Source organism: Ceratotherium simum, chromosome X (genome assembly GCF_057802395.1).
Source record: "Ceratotherium simum simum isolate JZ-2026a chromosome X, ASM5780239v1, whole genome shotgun sequence".
Classification (NCBI taxonomy): domain Eukaryota; kingdom Metazoa; phylum Chordata; class Mammalia; order Perissodactyla; family Rhinocerotidae; genus Ceratotherium; species Ceratotherium simum.
The window spans coordinates 112209346-112224418 of record NC_141940.1 but is presented as its reverse complement, the minus strand read 5'-3'; the positions used below and the strand labels follow the sequence as shown (position 1 = coordinate 112224418).

At 35.2% G+C, this 15073-nt stretch overlaps 1 long non-coding RNA gene across 1 annotated transcript in view; it reads right to left on the bottom strand.

Moving 5' to 3' along the window:
• Positions 1 to 713: 713 nt before the first annotated feature.
• LOC147911995 (uncharacterized) overlaps positions 714 to 15073 on the bottom strand; it is a 48486-nt gene continuing 34126 nt past the window's right edge. The window contains exon 3 of the long non-coding RNA XR_015550480.1: positions 714 to 966. This is a non-coding gene — a long non-coding RNA (uncharacterized LOC147911995). The remainder of the gene's footprint in view (positions 967 to 15073) is intronic.

The window sequence follows — 15073 nt, the reverse complement described above, 5'->3', positions numbered from 1 at the left end:
AGTGTGCCTTCTGAAAGTAGAGGAAGTTGAAAACTATGTCCTTTATTGTGGAACAGAATAGCAGCTAGTACATGGGAATAGGCATGGATAATGGAGGTGCAAACATAGAAAAATGGAATGATTTAAAGATACAATAGGAGGGCACCATTTCATTGAACTGATGGCTGCCATAAATCCCATGACCTAATTTCACTCCAATAACAAAACAGTTTACTTTTATGTAACTTTTGCCCCCACATCATGCTTGCATTCATTTTAAACTTGAGTATGAGCTGAACACAAAATAAAATGTAAACTTTTAAATAAAGGTAAATAGGTGTCAAATCAATACTTGAAAAACAATAAAATACAGTATTAGACGACTTTTATGAAGCTATCTTGTATTTTTGTAATAAAGCATTTATATAGCCAACACGAAATTTCTAATATTATGTGTAGTCAATTAGAATACCAAAAGAGTAGAATCTAGTTTTATAATGACATGTTACCTGGCAATTCAGTCTGTGTCAAAATTTATTTGCTTTTGGTCAGCATCCTTCTACCCAGACATATAGAAAATAAATTAGTGGAGATCTTTTAAATTATATTCTAATGTACATATATCAGTAAATGCCCAAGTGAAGTATGCCCTTACTTTTACTAACCACTGATTGTCTATTAAGAGCAAGACACTTGTTTCATCTCTAAAATACAATCACGATGCCTGTCCTGCTAACTCACCAGCTAACGAGATTCAAATGAGAGAATGAATGCAAAAAAACTTTAAAATCTACAAATCACTATGTAACTATATCATATGTAACTATATCATATTTGTACTTATCTTATATCCACAGGACTGCTTTAGTTCTGGGGCTCATCTGGAGTCTCTTCTCAGGCAATTGCTTCCTCCTCGTAGTTTAGGGATTATTTTTTCAACTATGCTGCCTCTGTCTTCCAACTGCTACCATAGCATGGTTCTTCACACTGTGGATAAGCACGTGGTGAGTATGATGTCCATCTCAGGCATAATACAAAGCAATTCCAATTTTATGGTGCTTCTTGATTAACATGACTGTTATTTACATAAAACATTATAAATAAGATTCATCTGCATATGTTGCCTGAGTAAACAATCCCACCTAGTTGCTATAGTTGAACTTCCAAGCTAATGTGAGTTAAGTAAAAGAAGAATGGGTCTTAGCAGGCTGCATTTTCTTTGGATAGATGACTCATTTCTCACATGGTGGTTGATTCCTCTGTGACACATGGAAGACAGCAGGTGAATGTGAATGAGAAAGGTCACTTTGTTCAAAGTAGGAAAAATAGCTGTGACGTAATTTTCATAACAGTCAACCATATTTATCCATGTAAATGTGGATAGTGACAAAGCCAATACTAAGATGAAACACTTTCTGTTGGATATCTAGGGAAAAAGGAAAAAGACCTTCTGCCTGAGGATCAATCCAGCCATCTCCAGTGGCCATTTAGTTCTCATTCCAATAAATGGGATTTAATGATCTTATTTTAGTTACATATTGTAAATGTGGTGGGTATGCTTTTGGCGGAAAATCTACTTATCCAAAGGTATTCTATCGTGATAGTTTGGAGATAGTTAAATAAGCCATAACTTAGGTCTGATTCAATTATAGCACCCAAAGAATTGGTGCCTGCTACCAGGCACCAATTATAAAGAATATATAAACAATATGGTCTCTATTTTTTTTCTAAATACTCAGCTCCACTCTTAGTTCTGACATTACAATTTCTCATTCCAAAATGTAGTTTCAACAGACAAATTTTTTAAAGGCAAAGTTCATGGTCTACATATTAGTACTTGGTCCATATCATAAAATCACAAAATATTAAACTGGAAGAAGCCATAGTGATCATTTTATTTATTTTATTATATATATAAGGACACTAAGGCCTAAAGAATTGAAGTGACTAATAGAGTAAGTCAACAGCAGAGCAAAGCCTAAACTTAGGTGTCTAAGACCCTAGGATACATGTTAATTTTATATGAAGTAAGTTGCTTTTTTTATTACTTTGAAAAAAAAGTTATTAAACTGTTTCCTTCTAGGATTTTGGTTAAATCATATAGACACTTGATTAAATCCCAAATTCTGATTTTTTTCCAGTAGTTTTTCTCTGCCCTATGTACTAGCACTTTTGTAACAACAACAGAAAGCTAAGTAATAAAATATTTGATATCATTCAAACCTCACTCTGATTCTTTCTTCCCTGAAATTGCTCTAGGGTCCATTTCAGTTTAGATTTCCTATTATTATTATCTCTGGAGACTAATCTGAGAAGAGGTAAAAGAAGAAAGCCCTGGTTAGAGAACAATGGGGACCTATAAGTGCACTATGGCACTCTCAGTCCTCTCAACAGGACTATCTTCCTGAGAAAAAGCCATTAAATGTTGCAATTTCTCCTATGGTTTATATCAGAGGTACCCAGGACATCAATTTAGATTGACTGTTTGGCTGTGTGGTTGTTTTAAGTAGACTACAGAGTTTCATTGACAATTGTAAACACCACAATATACCATAGGGCCTCTTTTGGCCCCTGCTTCTTGGTTCATATATCATTTCTACCCTTATCAGTCTCCTTCCAACAATAAACATTTAGCAAGTATTTTTTAACACCTTTTGTGTGCCAGGAACTGTGCTGGCACTGCAAATACAAGGATAAATAAGATAAACCAAGTACCATCTCCATGGAGCTAACATCCTCATTTGGCATGAGAAGAAACACACAAAGCTAATAACTGGTTGAGGGAGATTTAAAAAGTAATTTGATAGTGCCTGAGTAACTTCCATGAGGTGGCTTAAGTTAAATAAAGGGGTCAAGGAAAATCTTTCTGAGAAGGTACTATTTGAGCTGATCCCTAAACGGATAGGAAGTTGATATGGCTGGCTTATAGTGAGCACAGGATTGCGGCATGAGATGGAAGTAGGAGACAGAGGCAGGGCTGATCATGTAAGGCCGTATAGGCCATCGAAAGAGGTTTTGATTTTATTGTTAGTACGGCAGAAAGCCATTGAAGGGTTATGGAGGGATTGACCTTTTTATAATCTCAAAATATAAAACTGGAAGAGACTGTACTGATTATTTTGTTTAAATATTTTATTATAGAGATAAGAACAGCAAAGCCTAGAAAGTTAAAGTGACTAACAGAGTAAGTCAATAGCAGAGCAGAGACTAAACTTGGGTCTCTGAGCTCTAGAGAGAGGCAAAAAAAGGTAAATGTCAGGAAGGAGTAAAGAGGAGATTTTTTTAGGTCATTATATAAGAGTAACGAATACATGGGATGAATATAATTTGGATCATTTATTCTAAATGAAGAAAATGGTCAGACAAACAAGTAGCCAAAGGGCTCAGTCCCAAGGTCCAAAAAACTATAGTCCCTTTTCTCTGGCAGAGGTAAGATAGGACATTTGGGTATTTTTAGGTCATCATCCTCAAAATGTTAGAAATATGCTCCCAAATTATCCCAGTTTCCCCTAATAATCCACTATGTAATTAATTAATTACTTAGTATTAATTAAGTTAAAGTAATTAATAAGCTTTGTGCTATCTATATACATTTTTGGCCATTACCATCTCTTATGATTTCACTTCCAACGTTTGCTACCTACTTATATAACTCAAGAGTGACATTAAATAGGATTCTGAAAGTTTAATTTAATTTCTTAAGCTTAGTTATTCTCAAACATGTTTCCAAATGCCACAATAAATGTATAACAATGACCATTAGTGCTTAATATTTGTTGAAGGCTATATATAATACACTAAGTGTGGAAGAAAAAAATGTATATATTTTTAAATAGTTGATTATCCCACACATTCTAAAGAGGACAAAGTTTAATTTAGCAGAAATTTATTTATTTATTTATAAATTTATTTAGGTTTCTATAGCCCTTTATGCTTTCAGCATGTTGGGCAATCATGTTCATTAGTTATTTCTCAGATAATACTTATACGTACTTTAGCACTCTACACATATTTTAGAAATGGAAAAATAGATTAGCAGGGACTGGAGTTCCTGGCATGAGTGTAGGATGTCGTCTATCTGAAAATCACTGAGATACACCAGGATTTACTGGAATCAAGAATAATCTTTGGTCCATGAGTGCTGCCTTAACACTCTGAAAAAGCAAGCTTTCTACATATCTGCCCAGAAATGATCCACAACTTCTGGCACATCCTTTCTTTGGGAGTAATCTTGGAAATAGGCAATTCGTATTCCCATTCTCTTGACAAATCATTGTGTTTTATTTCTAGCCTGATGAAGCATTTAAATGGGGATATGTACACCTCATATATTTGATAATAAAGTTTATGCCTTTAGGATAATGAGCCGGTCATGGCTTATTTGGTCTCTCTTTACCTTTATTTATACACATTCTTCAGGCTCTACAATTGATTCATAAACAATTAAGATGGTAATTATTGCAACTGCTTGCTGTTTAGTAACAAACCAGGAGTAAATACAACATTGATTATAGAAGAAAAAGCAATTCTTGTGACATCTTAAATACCAATTAAAGAAGCAAAGTGACTATTAAATTGTTATGAAATGTATGCCATACATTTAAAAACAAGTACTTTATCCATTGACCTCAATTATGGCAATTCTAGGAAATTATCCCACAGATATAATCATACAAGTGTATGAAGATATATGTACACAGATTTTCACTGCAGAATTTTTGTATAAACAAAAAAATTATAAAATCTCAAATAACCTTCAATAAAGGAATAGTTAAATAAATAATGGTATATCTACAAAATGGAATATTGTGCAGTCATTTTAAAAATACAGACTTTGAAAATGTCCAAGACATTTTGTTTCTGAGTTACAAAATAGTATCCATGGTATGACTATACACATACACCTTAAAATTTCCATAGAAAAATATTAAAATGTATATAAATGCCAAATCACTATGTTGTACACCTGAAACTAACATAATATTGTATGTCAACTATACTTCAATTAAAAAATATATATTAAAAGGGTTTCTTACTAGGTAACAGAATTATAGGAAATTCTCAGTTTCTACTATTTATATTCCTGGTGTTCTTTGAAGTTTTGTTTTTTTTTTTTAATCTAGCATTTACTGCTTTTGTAATCAGAAGAAGTAGTTAAAGATTAAAATACAAAGTATCTGAATAAAAGTTACTATATCTTAACAATAAAATATAAGATTGCATATGTTGAAGCTTAACTTTGGGGGTCGCAGATAAAAATTTTATTTGCTTAATGAAAAAATATGAATAGAAGAATTAGAAAATAGAGTTGGGGAAATCTAGGGAAAAAATATAAAAATATAAATAGACAATAGAAAAGACAAGAAAATTAGACTCCATGCTAGAGGTCTATTATCTGAGAATCAGGAGATCCAGACAGAGAGAGGATAGAAAACAGAGAAGAAAAAATGATTAAAGAAATAATACAAGAAAATTTCCCACAATTGAAGAACACAAGTTTCTTCAAGGACCCATCAAGTGCTCAACTCAATAAATAAAAGACCTGCATCAAAGCATGTTGTAATGAAACTTCAGAACACTGAAGATTCCAAAAGCTTCCAGAGACAAAATATAGTGCACTTACAAAAGATTGGAAATTAGAATGGCATTGCACTCCTTAAAACAACAATGGAAGCTAGAAGAAGACATTGCCTTCAAAATTCTGAAGGGAAATTATTTCCAACCCAGAATTCTATACATAGCCAATCTAATGTGACAGTTGTATAAAGACATTTTCAGAGAGGTAAGAACTCAAAAAATGTACTTCTCATTTCCCCTTTGTCCAAAAGCTACTGGAAGATGTGCACCACCAAAAGAGGAATAAACCAAGAAAGAGGAAGACATGCGTTCCAAGAAAGAAATGACTCCCCACAGTAGAGGGGTGAAAGAAATTCCAAGGATGATGGTACAGGGAAGTTTCAAGAAAGGACTGGGCAGCAAACCTAGAAAGCTATCAATCAGGAAGAGGCGGACAGTGGGTTCCAGAAAAAGATCTCTAAGGGAAAAAAAAAATGAAGTTGATGGTTATCTGATGTGTTTGAATAACGAGAGAAGATTAACAGGTCTGTTAATGTTTTTAAATTTACTTTAGACCAAACTGACTTTAAAATTTTGTCTAATAGGGGAATTACCTTGTCAACCAAATGGTATTTACTTTGCTGCCAAATGTATGTTCTTAAATGTTTTATTCTATGGTGAGAGATCTGGAGATTGGAAATGGAAAGTAGTTTGTGCTTAGAGTTACCTTCTGCTTTGCTGGTTTGAAACACTGAATCCACTGTCAGAGCTAAGGATCTTCCTGTGGTACTGCTAATTCATTCCTAGCATTGAAAATTCACAACTGGGTATTTTGTCTCATCCTTTAAACTGAATGACAAGGTGCAGGGGCAGGCAGGGGGTGGGGGGCAGTACTGGGGGAAGGGGAGGGACTCCTGATAAACAGTTCTTTCTCCACCTTCTGTCCTTCACTTTTCAGCTATAACAACTGAATTTTAAAATACAAATAAATAAATATATCTATGTGTGTGTGTGTGTACTCAAAACACAGCAATGTGACAGGCAGTGAACTACAGACAAACAATAGTCAAATGCTCTCCCCTCATAGATTTTACAGTCTAATGGAAAAAGTGATAATACATTATTATAAGTTTGATGAGTATAATAAAAGAAGAAGAGCACATAACAAAAGGATTTAACCTAATCTAGCCACAAATGTAGAACCTATTGCTATTCACAGCTCTGTCTCTTTAACCAACATACCTACTTATGCAAAAAGCATGCTGTGAATCAGCAGAGCTACAAATTTTCTCTACTTTCACTGCCTAGTTTAACCATGAGTGTGCCCCAAAGTAAACATATTGACCCTTCAGAAATATAATATTTGTACCACTCCTGAGCAATTGTGTTTTTCACTAAATGTAGATATAGCCTAAGATCCACATTTTTCTTATGCATATCAAAATAATCAGTCCAGCCTAGAATTCTATACCTAGCCAATCAAATAAGCAAGCTGGCAAAGAAAACCTTTCTACATGTCAAGTGCTACAACCCAGATTTGTCTATCTCTTTTGATGTCGTGCATTTCACAGCTATGCTGCCTCACCATCTTAATTTGTGGCTGCATAGTTTGATATTCTATCTGTTCAAATAATATGTGATAGAATAAACCTTCTTAATATGACTGACTTCAGGTGGAATTAAGGTACACTGAAAGATATGCTAATTTTGTGATGGGCACTATGTAGTCTGACTTACTGCAAACTATAAACCAAAAGAGTTTAAATAAGCAATAATTAATACAAACAAAAATTGTGATGGTAGTGAGCATCTCTTCTGGCTCAGAAAATGTTCATTGAATCCAAATTTTAAATCAGTTATGAAAACCAGACAGATGATTTGGGAAAAAAAAGCTTGGGCTGTCTTCCTAATTCTGAGAACTCAAAAAAATAATATTGCGTTTTCTTGTCTCAAGATTTTCCATTTCCATTAATCACTTTGTTATCCAAGCTAGAATTTAGGAAGATAAGAACAATGCTAAAGTAGTTCCTCAAATTAAAGCAATATATAGAACAGTTATTTTTTTTTTTTTAAGATTTTATTTATTTTATTTTTTTCCCCCCAAAGCCCCAGTGGAAAGTTGTATGTCGTAGCTGCACATCCTTCTAGTTGCTGTATGCGGGACTCGGCCTCAGGATGAACGGAGAAGTGGTGCCTCGATGCGCACCCGGGATCCGAACCCAGGCCACCAGCATCGCAGCGCGCGCACTTAACCACCAAGCCACAGGGCCGGCCCTAGAACAGTTATTTTTCAGAATAGTTATGCCCTCATTGCTATAATTGTATTGACAGACACTTTGTTTTCATCCTAAAGCTATCATCATGAATGAATGAATGAATGAATGAGTTTCCAGAGTAGTCAGATGGCAGACTGGTTACCCCGATTAACCTCTCAACCAAAAAAGAACATCTTTTTAAGTGCTTTGCTGATCTGATACAATAGGAAGACTTCTGTAGAAGTCAAAGTGAAACCTGGGATTTAAGTTAATGTCAAAATCAGTCTCATCCTGAGAGTTTCTACTGGATCCTAGAGACTTTAAGCTTTTGCCTTGACAGCTGCACGGCCATGGAAGGGGGACAGGAGATAAAGCCCATATGCCCAAGGTGTGGAATATAACAAGAAACTCTTCATAAAGATGGGACCCAAAGGTGTAAGGGTAAATGAGAAAGAAAAATCAAATCAAAACTAAACTAATATTAAAACCTACATGCAGAAGGGACAGCAAAAAAACTTGCTGATCTTAACCTTGATACTGGGTGGAATGGAAAAAATATCTACCCTGAGAACTCATCATAACCACTAGCTGGTTACCCCAGGAATTTGTAGCCCAAATTCACATTACCTGCATGGCCAAAAAATATCTTGAGCAAAGAGTATAATTTAAAGTGATTCGAGGTTGGAACTGCCCCCCAGGCAACTGGTAAATCTTCACTATGGGAAAGGCAACATCAACCTAGGCTCAAAGAATTCTCATAGATAAAGTTTCAAGGATAAAACCCACTATCAATCTCATCAATTCCAAAGCATACTTTTTTTACACTTTATATCTCTAATTGGAATGAATCTCATAATCGAGGTATTTTACAATTGCTCTCAGCCAGTTGCCTAGTTACCTATTCATGCATGAATACCAAAAGGGCCAGCATCAAATTTTATAGAAAGAGAGTCAGAGACTTGGAGAAAGTCCTGAAGACAAAAGTGAAGCACTCTTTTAACCCTTCGAAACCAAATGGTTGTGTGGAGAGGAAGTAAGGAATAAGAGTGTTTCTCAACATGCAAAAAGTGGGAATCAAAAGACTAGTTCTTCGCGAATTATTGGGCCTCTAAGGTACTGGTAATGCTATAATATTTGCTGGGTAGTTTGTGAGATTCACCCATACTGAATGTAACAATAAGTGATTCATTCTCATCGCTATATAGTATATTAGTTATAAATGTATCAAAATTTATTTATCCTTTCCCCTGTTGATGGACATTTGGAGAAAAATAACCCACTCACACTTAAGGGAGCAAAGGCATATGAAAATATATCTTCCTGTCCTTTTGAAGTTTCCCATCAGTGAGATCATCTGACAGGTAGAAATGTCTTAAATATAACTATTGTATAGAGAAAATGGAAGAAGCAAACTTTGAGCTCTTCTATAATCCACATAAATTAGAGTGTACTTTTAGTTTGTTATTTTTTTGTTTTCATTTGTTTGTTTGTTTTAAGAGTGATTCCACTCACAGGCATAGTAAAATCACCTCACTAGTGATTCAAAGAAATTTAAGACAAGGTAAAAGAAAATCTGAAAAACCTCAAGAGTGCCATTCTTTCACTACTGGATTGACAAATGGCTTTCCAAGTTTAATGTTAATTAAGTTTTGGAAGTAAATTCTCTCTAAACCAACTCAAACCTTTACAAGGAAATGCTCAAATCTGGAGAAGAGTCCACAAGAAATGTGGTAACTCTAAAGGAGTAAAAGTCAACAGAAAACTTAGTGCATCTCCGTAGAAAAAAGAATGTTTCACTTATTCAAGAATATTGTTCTTTTGCCTTAAAAAGCCAGAGGAATTCATACTATTTTTAAAAAGTAAAATTGACTTCTAAGTCTCTTAAGTCTTGCTAGTATAGAGCATGAAGATTTGTGCGTTACTTTTTGTACATCTCAGTTGAACTGTTTAACTTTTCTTTCTAATAGAAGACAGATGAGAAAAGATGCTGTAGCATAATATTTATTATTTCTGAGGCTTATCTTTAAAATTCTGTGATGTATTTTTACACCTGTATGCTCGTACATGCATTTCTCTGGAAGGAAACAAATAAGTAATAATGGTGATTATCTCTGAAGAAGGAAATTGGGTGGCTGGTGAAGGGTTGGAGAGAGACTTGCTTTTTACCACACACTCTTTAGTACCATTCAAATTTTGCACCATCTGAATATATTATCTATTTTTAAATATTTTTATAAATATATGATTCTCTAAATTTTTTCTTGTAGGAAATTATGAACACTTGGAAAAACATACCATATTCCATAAATGAGAAGTAGTTATTAAGACAAGTGGTGAGGAGACACAGTTGATTTGGAGGGTAGGTGAGGGGGAAATATGGCATAGGTATTTGGACTTAGGCATCAATCAGGGTTACACATAGGAGGTAGGGCAGCTGGTGGTTACCAGAACTAAACTTTCTTCTTTTTCCTAAAAATACTCTTTTACAAAGAAATTTCATAAAAATTTTATTATGCACAGCATATATAGAAGAGAGGTAGGTTTTTAAAGAATCCTGGTAGTTTTATTTGGGACAAACTAAAGAAAAAGTCCAAGTTGGTTGCTTCATCTAATAAAAAAATATTACAAGGCAAATCAAATTGCCTGCTTAATGAAGACAGATTGTTTGACTTTGTATAAATGATATTGTTTAAAGAAATGCCTTTTAATGGAAATCAATTGTCTGGTAAATAATAATTTTGGTGTTTTTTTCCAAATTAAAACAGAGGAATAGAAAATGAAAAGATTATGCAACCATTCTGCAAGTTTATTGGCAAAATGAATGAACGTGTGTTTTGGTTGCTCTGCAGAGACGACTTGACCTAATTGAAAGAGAAATGTGATGCCTGGTGCCAGAGCTGAATAATTGTCTTTTAGAAAAAAAGAGTGGAATAATTATCCATCTTCTGTATTTCTTCCACATAGAGGTTTTGATGATTGTTTCAACCCTGGAAAATAACTCATGCCTCAAAAAAGTCCAAACGAGAGACTCTAATGTTAGTAGTCTAACTCAGGGCCTTCATTACTAAAACAAGCACTTCTTTACCACTACAATCATTGATGAATCAGGAACTGTCCTTCAACTAGAAAGGTGATGTTACTATCTGTAAGATATGTGCTCTAAGGTTGTTTTGGTTTTTGGTTGTTTGTTTTTATTTTTGGTTTGTGCTGTTGTTTTGTGGGGTTTTTTGTTTGTTTTTGTTTTCCCAGTAGCAGTTTAAAATTTTCTTACCCATGCACAATCCCTGGCTGTTTTCTTCCTGACCAATGCATTGATTTGTTATGGTGAGTCTGTAGCTAGAAACAGATTGATGCTAAACAGGCATACAGCAGGAAAAAATCCATCAAGTCTGCCTCCCTATCCCATAGCCAAAATAAGACACTCCTTCCAATTATTTGCTCATTTCTCTTTAGTTCCCAGGAAAGTGTGAGATCCTTTGAAAATTAATCTTGTTTATCTTTGTATTCTCACTTCCTAGATAATGTACTCAATAAATGTTGGTTTGTACAGTGGATCACCTAAGCTTCAGCACAGTGCTATTACCAATGGAACAATATCAGTTATTTGACCAGGCTGCTAAACCAAGTTCATAGAAAAATATAAAAGGTGAAAATATTTTCTTAATTGAGTTCTTGCCCTTATTGTCATTCAGAATGGTAGTTTTCCACAAGTTTAATTTCAAAACCTGTATATCATGCTTTATACTCCTTGATGTCCAAGAAATAAGACACATTATAGAATAATTAAAGTTGTTAAGGGGTCAGAAGATACTTTGATGAGATCAGCTTTACAGAAGTAAAATCAACAACCACTCATTCAATTCATTTGATAAACATTTATTGAATAGCAGGTTGTGTGCTAAATGATGTGGATACAAAGATGAATGAGAGAGAAATCCAAATCTTAAAATACTACACAATCTAGTGATCAGACAGATTCCTACAATGGAAGATAGAGTTATACCACAGGGTATTATGTAACAGCAGAGAGAGGGCACCTATTCCAGCCTAGAAGGCTCAGGAAAGGTTTCCTAAACTGAGTCTTAAAGCATGAGTAAGAAGTAGGCAGAAAGGATGGTTTGAGCAAAGATATAACAGAAAGAACATGGTGTGTGGGAGGAAATGTAAACATTTATGTGTCACTGAAGCATAGTGAAGAAAGGAGTGGCAGAAGATGGCAGCAAAGGCAAGCAGTAGCTAGATAACAGAGGGCCAAATTTTCCATATTATGGAATTTGGAAATACAGGGAGCCCTCAAAGAGTTTTAAGCAAACGATGGCAAGGTTAGATTTGCATTTTTGATAGATCATTTGAATTGGAATGAGGATGGATTTGAGGAGTGTAATAATGAAAATAGGGAAAGAGTATTACAATAATCTAGGTGAAATATTGCGAGGGCTTGAACTTGGGAAAAGGGGGATGAGTTCCAGAAATATTTAGCAGGGTGTGGTGATTGATGGAATGTGAGCTGTGAGGGAGAGACCTCCAGGTTTCTAATTGAGACAAATAAGTGGTTATGCTGCTTGCAAAGGAGTTACAGAATGAAAAAAGGGGAGGAGTTTTGGGGAAAGGATAAGAAGAGTGTAAACAGACATCCTGAATTTGAGATAATGCTGGGGCATCTGATTGGAATTGTGTATCAGAGAGTTAGACATGTAAGTACCCCTCCATGATGTTTTGGCAGTTGAAACCATGAGAGTAGAACTGAAGGAAGAACAGAGAAAGTGTTAAGAGGAATAGTATTATGGAAGACAACAAGAAAGGAATTTCAAGGAGGGAATTATCAACATGTCAAATGCAACAGAGGCCCAAATGGATAAGAAGTGAAAATGCCCAGTTAGTTACATGTGATAATTAGCAGGTTTTGTAGAACATAAAGAGAGAATTTTCAGTAGGGGATAAAGGCAGATAGCTGACTGCATTAACTTCATCGATAAATGATAGGTAAAGAAGTAGAGACGAGTTTAGACTTTTTAGAAGTGTATATGAGAAGATAAAGAGATGATGGTAGCTCAATTTGTTCTTTTATGAATTGTTCTTTTGGTGTAATACCTAAGAACTCTTTGCCTAATCCAAAATCACAAAGATTTTTCTTATGTTTTCTTCTAGAAATTGTATAGCTCTAAGTTTTATCTTTAGGTTTATGATCTAATTTAATTTCTCCACAAGGTATGAGGTTTATTTTTTAGCATTTGGATGTCCAGTTGTTCCAACACCGTTCATTGAAAGAACTATCCATCCTTGATTGAATGCTTTTGCACCTTTGTCAAAAATCAGTTGGCTGTACTTATGAGGGTCTATTTCTAGACTCTATTCTGTTTCATTGATTTATGTGCCTATCCTTTCACCAATACCATACTATCTTGATTAGCTTCTATAGTAAGTCTTGAAATTAGGTAGTGGTGAGTCCTCCAACATTGTTCTTTTTATTCAAAACTGTTTTGACTATTCTAGCTACTTTGCCTTTCAATACAAATTTTAGAATCAGCTTGTTGATGTCTACAAAATAACTGCTGGTATTTTGATTTGGATTTTGTTGAATCTACAGATCAGTTGGGGGAGAAGTGACATCCTAACGTTATCAAGTCTTCCAATCCATGAACATGGTGTATGTCTTCATTTATTTAGGTGTGATATTGTGATTTATAATAAGAACTATATATTTGATCTTCACCTAAGTGATAAGATGTCTTTTTTTATGTTAATTAGATAACTTTTGGAATGCCCCTAGGTCACCTAAGGATGAGGACTGGTCACCAAAGGAACCAACCACGTAATTAGAGAGTTGAAACTTTCAGTCCCACCTCACCCCCACCCCCCAAAGACAAAGAAGGAAAAGGGGCTAGAGATTGAGTTCAATCACCAATGGCCAATGATTTAATCAATCGTGCCTATGTAATGAAGCCTCCATAAAAACCCAAAAAAACAGGGCTCAGAGAGCTTCCAGGTTGGTGAACCCATGGAGATTTGAGGAGAGTGGCACACTCAGAAAGGGCATGGAAGCTCCGTGGCACTTCCCTGTAACCTGCCCCATGCATCTCTTCCATCTGGCAGTTCCTGAATTATATCGTTTTATAATAAAGAGGTAATCTAGTAAGTAAAATGTTTCTCTGAGTTCTGTGAGCTGCTTTAGCAAATTAATTGAACTCAAGGAGGAGGCCACTGGAACCTAAGATCTATAGCCAGTTAGTCAGAAACACAGGTGATAACCTAGGCTTGCAACTGGCATCTGAAGTTGTGGGGAGGGGGTGCAGAGGGGCAGTCTTGTGGGATTGAACCCTTAACCTGTAGGATCTGATGCTATCTTCAGGTAGATAGTGTCAGAATTGAGTTGAATGTAGGACACCCAGCTGGTGTCAGAGAATTGCTTGATGGTGTGAGGGAAAACCCCCCTCCACACACTGGAATTGGGTCCAGAACCCAATTATTAGGTGCTCTTGATTTCTTTCATCCGTGTTTTTAGTTTCCACCACACAGATTCTGCACATACTTTGTTAGATTTAAACCTAAGTATTTCAATATTATGGTACTGTTTTATCAAGTTTGTAGTCTTTCAAGTTCATTGCTAGTATGTAGAAATACAAGTGACTGTTTTTTTTTTTTAATTTTATTTATTTTTCCCCCAAAGCCCCAGTAGATAGTTGTATGTCATAGTTGCGCATTTTTCTAGCTGCTGTATGTGGGATGCAGCCTCAGCATGGCTGGAGAAGCAGTGCGTGTGTGTGCGCCCGGGATCCGAACCCGGGCCGCCTGCATCGGAGCGCACGCACTTAACCACTAAGCCACGGGGCCGGCCCTACAAGTGACTGTTTATATCGACCTCATATACTGATACCTTGGTAAACCCACTTATTAGATCTAGAAGCTTCTTTATAAAGTTCCTGAGGCTTTCTATACAGACACCGTATCATTTGAGCCTAGAGATAGTTTTAGTTTCTTTCTTTCCAATCTGGAGGTCTTTTAATTCTTTTTCTTTTTGACTTACTCTATTGGATAGGACTCCCAATATGCTGTTGAATAAGAGTATAAGAGTAGGGAGAACAAGTACCCTTGTCTTGTTCTTCATCTTATGGAAAAGCATTGATTTTTCATCATTAAGTATATTAGCTGTGGGTTACTCCCTCAAAGGGAGTTGCCTTTTTTCCCCACATGCTGAGATTTTTTAAAATCATTAATAGATGTCAAATTTTTGTCAAATGCTTTTCCTGGATCTATTGAGATGATATGTTATTTTTCTTCTTTAG